Source organism: Grammomys surdaster, unplaced genomic scaffold (assembly GCF_004785775.1).
Source record: "Grammomys surdaster isolate TR1022 unplaced genomic scaffold, NIH_TR_1.0 224, whole genome shotgun sequence".
NCBI lineage: Eukaryota > Metazoa > Chordata > Mammalia > Rodentia > Muridae > Grammomys > Grammomys surdaster.
In genome coordinates this window covers 3218121-3226824 of record NW_021604669.1, presented here as the reverse complement: position 1 = coordinate 3226824, position 8704 = coordinate 3218121, and the positions used below count along the sequence as shown (strand labels likewise).

General features: G+C 38.7%; 1 protein-coding gene across 1 annotated transcript in view; it reads right to left on the bottom strand.

The window, feature by feature from the left end:
* Fam135b (family with sequence similarity 135 member B) overlaps window positions 1-8704 on the bottom strand; it is a 256188-nt gene that overhangs the window by 160943 nt on the left and 86541 nt on the right. The window lies entirely within an intron of this gene.

Sequence of the window (8704 nt, the reverse complement as noted above, 5' to 3'; positions counted from 1 at the left end):
AAGAGAAAGAGAAAGAGAAAGAGAAAGAGAAAGAGAAAGAGAAAGAGAAAGAGAAAGAGAAAGAGAAAGAGAAAGAGAGAAAGAGAGACAGTTCTTTACTTAAGGCCTTGTGGTTAGTACTTGTTATGGTTGGAGCTAAATCCTGATCTATGGTCCTTTCATCCATCTGTGATATGGAGGCCACATACTCCCAATTACTATCAGGAGCTCAGCTGCTTTCTGACAGGAGACCCTAGGCAACTCATTTAAGTCCCCTGTTTCTTGTTGCTGTTTCGTCTGTGAGTGTGGACTGGATTTGGTTTGGCTAAATTATAAGAGGATAAAGTGAACATCCCCTGTTGATCCTTTTGCCCACACTCTGGCAGGTAGCAAATTCTCAATAAATGCTAGCCAGCACTGATGACAATGCATAATAATCACAGAATGTCACTCCGTCGTCAATATTGAAGAGTCAGGTGACTGAAGTGGCAACAGAACACATGGGTGTTGTGACAAGCAGATGCTATCCAACTTGACAGATGGATCCAAAAGTTGATAAGAAGGTTGGGTGAGACACATGGAAAGAAATAGAATTACAATCTCATATTGCAAACAAATCAAGCAGAGGACCCCAGGCAGAATGAATCTTTTGAGTATGTGAAATCAACTAGATATGAGATATTTGAACAAAGAAGGGAATAGAACACCTGCTGTACTCACAGTCCTGTATATCATATACTTATGACCTGGTTTTTGACAATTTTGTGATAACGACTCTTATCTTATTTTTTTCAGATGAATAAAAAAGATAAAGGAAGTTCTTCCTTACATTCTAGAACAAAATACTTCACTCTTTGGAAAGTCTCATTTTCCCAAGGCCCAGTTTACTACTATGTGTCATGAAGACAATGCCAGCTACCCAGGGGGATTTTGGGTAATATAGAACATAATTCTTGCAATGTACCTGTGGCCCAGCTATTCTTGGTAGCTGGTATGACCTGTGTAAGAGACTGAGAGCAGAAGAGATAAAATCAGAGGACGTATAGACTTTCATAGCTGGCAAAGGTGATGGACATGTGGGTCTTCTCTGAAGCCCCCCCCCCCTCCTTGAGTTCAGACCCAACTATTTAGGGTGATGCTAGGCCAGTTACCAAAAACAGCAATACACTGTACAGGATTAAGTAAGCTTTCGTCTTATGTTTCAGTACTGGCAAGGGCTCCTTCCCAGGAAATACTTTTAAAAATACAGAAGGCTGAGTATCAAATGAGAATGCTGCATATCCTTTTAACCTACCTATATAAAGGCTGAAACTCAGAATTCTCATACAAAAACAAAACAAAACAAAACAAAACAAAACTGAATTCCCAGACTATTCATTGTGCTTGGTACTCCAGAGCGAGCTATAGTATTGGACAACACAATAGAACCAGCTCTGGTCAGAACCTGCCCTCTTAACACCAATCTTAAGATGTGTCCAGGAAAGGCCAAATAGCTCTCTCTGTGAGTCACTTATCATACTGAAAGAAGCACTGTATGCTCCCTATTTTCTTATCATCCCACAGTCCCAATGATCACAAATCTGCAGTGCTGGCTCAGCCATCTGACTCTCTGATTGTGTGTGCCAGCCTTTAATTACTCTGGTGTCTGGTGTCTCCTGAACTATTATCTCTGGGGCTGGAATATGTACACACACATACACACACACACACACACACACACACACAGAGAGAGAGAGAGAGAGAGAGAGAGAGAGAGAGAGAGAGAGAGACAGACAGACAGACAGACAGACAGACAGACACAGAGACACAGAGACAGATACATAGAGAAGAGAGAAACAGAAAAAGAGACAGAGACACAGAGACAAACAGAAATAGACACACAGAGGGAGAAAGAGACAGAGAAAGAGAGATAGACAGGTAGAGACAGAAACAGACAAAGACATAAAAAGAGGAAAGGAGGAAGAGCAGGAGGAAGGAAGGGAGAGAAAGGGAGGAGAGTGGGAAGAGGAGGGAGAGTGAGAAGTAGGGAGAATGCAAGTATTGATTGTCACATGTTAAGTTAAATGCAGCCAAGGGTTTTACACATTCTGATTTACACAAAACACTGCTACTATTTTGGTAACAGTAGTGACCCAGGATTCCAAAGACCTTGCTTTTCCAGCTCCAGTACTTATGTGCATGTTTCTGGGGCAGTAAAACACTATGAAACAAATATTTAGAAGAAAAAATGTTTACTAGATGGAAAACACGATGCTATCATTTTCTCTGTGGAAACTACCATTCTATGATTTAGAACATATTAATAAAGTCAGAGTTCTGGAATTTGGAAACACAAACACAGGAACCATTTTTTTAATATCATGTGATTAATTATAACCCACACATGCTACTAAAGGAAGAAACCGAGTTCAAATTTTACAACATCCATTTTAAATTTCCACTTTGGTCACGATATGAAATTTATGCTCAATAGTTCAAAATTATCTGCATTGATCCCAGTCTTCTCCCTAGATCTTTCCATTTGAAACTTAATGAGGATCTTAGACTGGTGGCTTTTGAATTTGGTCTTCAGACTAGCAGCTTCAGTGACGAAAGCAAGAACTTTGAGTCCTAACCTAGATCTACTGAGTAAGGCCTCACTCACCCATCCTCTGGGAATTCTGACATTCACACTCATTTCAGAACCAATGTCTCAGATACTATGTTTGGAGCTGAATAGACTTGAGCTAACCTCGTACATTGTGAGTCATATAATTCTGGATCGTTGTTGAACTTCCTGTTCACTGTTTTCCACATGGCTTATATTTACCCTATAAGACATTCTTAATGACTGGGTTGGATTAAAGTATGTTAACAGTTTAATACATTATTAGGAATACTGTAAAATATATACATGAATTATATATACACATAGCAGTTACAAGGCACATGCCCAACACATCCCACTTTACCTACATACAATACTCACCAATTACAAAAATACATGCAATATACACAAACATGACATAGCTACATGTAAAAAAAAAATCCACGACATTTATATGACGCCTACAACAACTAGTGCACACACTAACAACCACACACTTACACTCAACAAACACATAAAAGATACCTATAGCAAAACACCAAAATCACCATGAATGTCTAGACAACACAAACACAAACTCACCTTATACACAATACAAAGTCTTTGTGGCTGCCTGCTGCAACCAATATCCATCCATAATTGATAGCTGCAAAAATCCTTTTGGATTTGATTTTATCACATTCATCTCTAAAATCACATTTCCTGGAAGCCACATCCTCAAGTACTAAGATTGCTGAGTTTAAAGGAATTTTGTTCCCTCCAAATGCTGACTGAGCAAGAGTGATCTAGTGACCATTACAATTTGAACCTATACTTGCCCAGCTGGAAGGGCCAGCTCAGGGAGCTCAAAATGAAGAAAAGTATTTTCCCATAAGACCAGAGTTTCTCTAAAGAACTAACCTTTGAGTGAGAAGACCTTTGCTAAGCTTTTGTCCGGGGTAATCAATGGCAATCTCTTTTTAAAGTGCAGAGGATCATTAGGTATTTGCCATCTGAGCTCACTTGGAGTAAGCACACTTGCCTTTGATATGTACTTCCATTGTATGTAAGGCCTCCAGCAACCCTGCTTGACTCCCTGCCTGATCACTAAAAGCTTACACCTGCATGAGATCAGTTCAGCCTTACAGAGGAGTCTACTAGGAGAAATGTCTGAAGATTTAATGTAAGGTTACTAAGAGGTTTCATTGCTCAGGAGGAGGGCAGAAGATCTGGTCTCTCCAATACAGTTTTTTCCTCAGCTTTGATCCCAGTCCCTCCCACAAAAGAACCATCTATAAATTTAAAGATAAAAACCCAGATTATTGGGTCAAACTGCCAGATTTCCTTAACACCATAAGACACCTAGTAACATTTTTCACAGTAAAGTTTGCAGCCACTGAACCTGCTTCTAAAGCTGACTGGGACAAAGAAACACTGGAGCTAAGAGAGGAGCCAGTGACTAGATGACAGCATCAGTTTCCTATTTGTACAAACAAAGAAAGAAGAAAAAAAGTGACTGTAGGAAAGAATACTAAACCTTTCTCATTGAAGTCGAGCTCCTTCCTTTAGAGTTACAGAGACAGTCTAGATTTGTGCCCTGTTGTGTAAAAAGCAGACAGTCTAGGCAGTATTCAGGAATCTCTGTGGCTGAAAGGCTTGTAAGGCATGTGAGTATGCACAGGTGAGAATGTGTGAGTGTGAATATGTATGTGTATGTGTGTGCACATATGTATATGTATGTGTATGTGTCTCAGGTTTGTAAATAAGTGACAAATAACCCAGGATTTACGTATCTATTTTTATCATTTGCTTCAACTTGCAAGCTTTGGTCTCTTCAGTATAAACAAGAGAGTTTGCCTAACCAGAAGGAGAGGGTTGATAACACATGTTAATCTAAGCCTCCTCGTGATGTGTACTTTATCTGAGCTTTCTTTTTATACAGATCTTCAGATTTCATGATCTCTTGTGTGAGTGTAAATTTCCTTCAGTTGTTTGTTCATTTGTTTCTTTGCTTCTTCGTTTCTTTGTTTGTTTGGTTGGTTGGTTGGTTGGGTTGGTTGATTGGTTGGTTGATTTTGTCACCATTATCCAGGAAGATGTAGTCAAAGGTACTGAAAACTGAGCAACATGGAGGGGATGGAGGAATGAGCTTATTTCCTTCCACAACTGTCGTCAGCAATTCTCTCCTCTAAAGTTGGTGCCAAGAGAATATTCCATCTTTGGATCAGAGGTATCAGAAGAATTCCTGAATTATGTAAGATTGTTCCTCCCTACAAAGATGTCCAGGAATCAACAGGACATTGGTCTTTCATCCACTCAAACTTAGTTTTCAGTTCTCACCACCTTCAGTTCTTCAAATCCAATTCCTTCTTTTTATTTCTATAGCACTGCCCTGGGAATGTGGTCACTATCTTACTCCTTCATTAGCCCTGCCTCCTGGGTACAGGCATCTTCCCTAGTTCATGCTCCTATTAGGACACCCTTACACTCTCAACACAATGAGGATCTTTCTAGAACATCAGTTTCCAAAGCTTTGAAGTGACTCTTCCTTAACTTCAGTGTGACACATGAAACATTTTATAGCTGTGGACTTCTTGTTTATAAGACACAGTGATTCTTACCTTCATTCCAATGCTGTCTCTGACTTTAATCTCTCTCCCTAAGTTCTTATGTGAGTTTCTCCTAAGCATCTGATCCATACACAGGCTCTGGTAAAGAAACCTCAGCCCAGCAGAGCAGTACTCAAGCCTAATGATGTCATATGTTCAAGAGTTTCAGCTACTACGACTAGATTGCTTTCAATCAGCCATAGAAATTACTGGTTTTATTTCTTTCTTCAACATAGGAATTCAGCAGGATTCCTTTCTTCAGCAAGATTTCAAAAGTCTGTCAGGTAATCTATTCCAAAATAACCAGATTGCCTTATCTTACAGGTTCTAGAGCCCCTGGGGTACTCAGGTCCATGTCAATTAAATGTTCATGATTGTTTGGACTTTTAAAATATGTCTAAACTGCGTAATTAGCAATTTACATTTTCCAAAATGTTTTACAATTTTCTCAGTAGCCTTCTGGGGAAATCTGATTTAAAAATACACACACCTACCCCCCCCCCACACACACACATACACACACACACATGTATATATAATTTAATATATTTAATTATATATATACATATGTATATAATTAAAGTGTTATAATTCCAGCATCTTACTAGATATTACCTGGAGAATACTTATTTAACAAGCATGCTTTCCATAAAGTATGTTTTTCCTCCAAATTTTCAATATTTACATTGTGCAGCCTTTAATATTTTAAACCAACACAAATAGTATGTTGACCTTTATATAATTTGCTTTCTGAAAAGGGCACAGGGCATCCGTGTGCTAAAACAACAGCAGCTGAAAAAAAGGAAGGTGGGCAAACATCATGTAAGGGTAAGGACAGAAAGTGTTACCTGAGGACAATGTAACAACTACAGTGGAGAGTCAAATACTAAGACTCAGATCACAGTGTCAGTACAAGCTGACTTCACTCAACTGTGAGATAAATGACAAAGATAGTTCCCTGACACCTGCCCCTGCACTACATGTGCGGCTCCCCTCCCTGAAACCTGCTCATATACCACATGCAGACATGTATCTCTGATAAATTATATATATATATATATATATATATATATATATATATATATATATATAGAGAGAGAGAGAGAGAGAGAGAGAGAGAGAGGCTCTGGCAAGGTATCACATTCAAAGACACTCTAGATCTATATGATCTGGCTGTAATATAGATACATCCTCAGTACACACCTTTAATTCCTAACAATAAAGGTAAGGCTAGTTTGTAGAAAGAAACAGCCATGTTTGAAACTGACATCTAATTGAGTGGCATTCAAAGTAATGAATTAGAGAAAGATTTGTTAGGATGAGTCAGAGATAGGATACACCCAATTCACATGAGAACAGCTCAGAAAAGGGAAGCTACCTAAGAGCAGTGTGAGAAAATGTAATGGGTGGTGGGTGTATATGGAAGGTTTATTGGGACAGTTTTACAGAGACAGGTTGAAGAGAGAACAAGCTAGACCCGGGTGAAGACAGAATAAGCCAGAGAATAAGAAGGGGCCAGAAGATTAGAACATATTATCAAAGTTAGCATGAAGCCAGGCACAGCAATTCAGACAGAAACCAAATGAAGGTGGATTGCATCAGTTAGCTTGGAAGATTAAATTGTATGAAGGCTACAAGCCTAAACCTTGAGATAATTAGAAGAGAGAAAGAAACACTCTGGGCTCAGCCAGGCCATGTATTTACACAGCTTGGGTATGACTCTCATCTCATCCCATCATTTGAGAAAACAAAAGCATCATTTACACATATGCACCTGCACTTCATGAAAAGATGGTTCTAAAATATGTGCACCTGCATTCCACGGAGAAATGCTTCGCAGACATCTACACTTGCATTTCATGAAAAGATTGTTCTGAGCGACAAGCACCTGTGTTCTATACAGATTATACATTTGATTAAATGATAACTGATTACACATTTGTACCTGCACTCCATGCAGAAATGATTTCCTGACATCTGACTCTATACTCCACACAAACATGGCTTCCATCCACTTGTTCCTAGACTCCATGAAAAGATGGTTGGCAGCTACCCACCCCTGAGACCTATGCTTTTCTATCTACCCCAGAGAATTACTCCAAGTAATCACTGTAATGAAGTATCCTATGACAGCTTACCAGATGTCATGGCTACTATGTGAGAATCTGCTTAATGCTCCAGCAAACAATCTCACTGAGAATGAAAGGGACCAGCACCATTTGTTAAAGATGCTGAATATTCCCCAGTATGTATTTTTCACTTCTTATTTAAAATTCAGGTGTCTGTAGGCATGTGCAATTGTGTTCAGGTCTTCAAGTATATTCCATTGATCAATGTATCTGTTACTATGCTGGTATCATATTAGTTTTGTTACTATAGCTCAGTAATACAGCCTGAAATCTGGGAGGTAATACCTCCAACATTTCTTTTATTATTCAGGCTTATCCACTATCATGACTTTCTGTCATGGTTGTGTGTGCATATATGTGTACATGCACACTTCTATATGAAGTTTAAGATTGTTCTTTCAATTAATCTGAAAATTTGTGTTGGAACTTTGATGGGGATTGAACTAAACCTGTATCTTGCCTTTTATTGTTCAAAGTTATCCCAAGATATTTTTGAAGTTATTGTGAAAGATACTGTTTCTATGACTTTTTTTATACACAATACCAGTGAACAAAATGTGACCATCAATCTCACTCAGATGCTAATATTTAGAGTTACTATAGGGACCTGTCTGCAAAATGTAAGATATAACCTCTGTTGCAGTAATGACACAAATATGATATGAGTAATCAACACTTTATAATAGGATTTAAGTCCCACTCCATGAGATGGAACCTATACTGACAAATTAACAGAGCTTCTGGTTCTCAGATAACACTAGATACTTCAGAGGCACTCATTTCCAAGTTTGAACTGCAGTAGGCACAAGCTTATTGCTCCTTATACCAACAAAACCAAATGCACACCAAGGTACCTAAGTTTGGATTCACATATACCCAAAGCTCCCCGTGAGTGGTTCCCTCCCCACACAGAATCTGAGTTCATGGAAATGGCAGTGGTTTTTACATTTGCCAAATCTGATGATTGTGTTCTGACCTCAAAGGCTACCAAAATCATGCTTCAGATCTCCCATATTTCCTCATCCAAAATCACACAAATAATAATATGTATATGGCAATGACTTAGCCTTGAAAATTAATGCTAATGCATAGTTTATCAATAGAATATAATAGCTGTTTAATAACGATAATATTAGAAGAATTACTATGTACACATTATGCAATAACATTTAAGGATAATGAAAGATAAGCTTCATTCTCCAAAATGATCTGGCTGGAGGGTTGTCTGAAGCACCAGGAGTGCTAAGCAGAGCTGAGGTACTTGGAGAAGATCCTAGTAGTAACCCAAAGACTAACTATGACCCCGAACGAGGGAGAGGCATACTGAGTGTTCAAGTAAAAGACAGGGACTTGGTCTGACTTGACTCCCTGTTTCTCTGAGCCTTAGAGAAGACAGAAGTTTCTTCCCTCTTTCTGAAAAA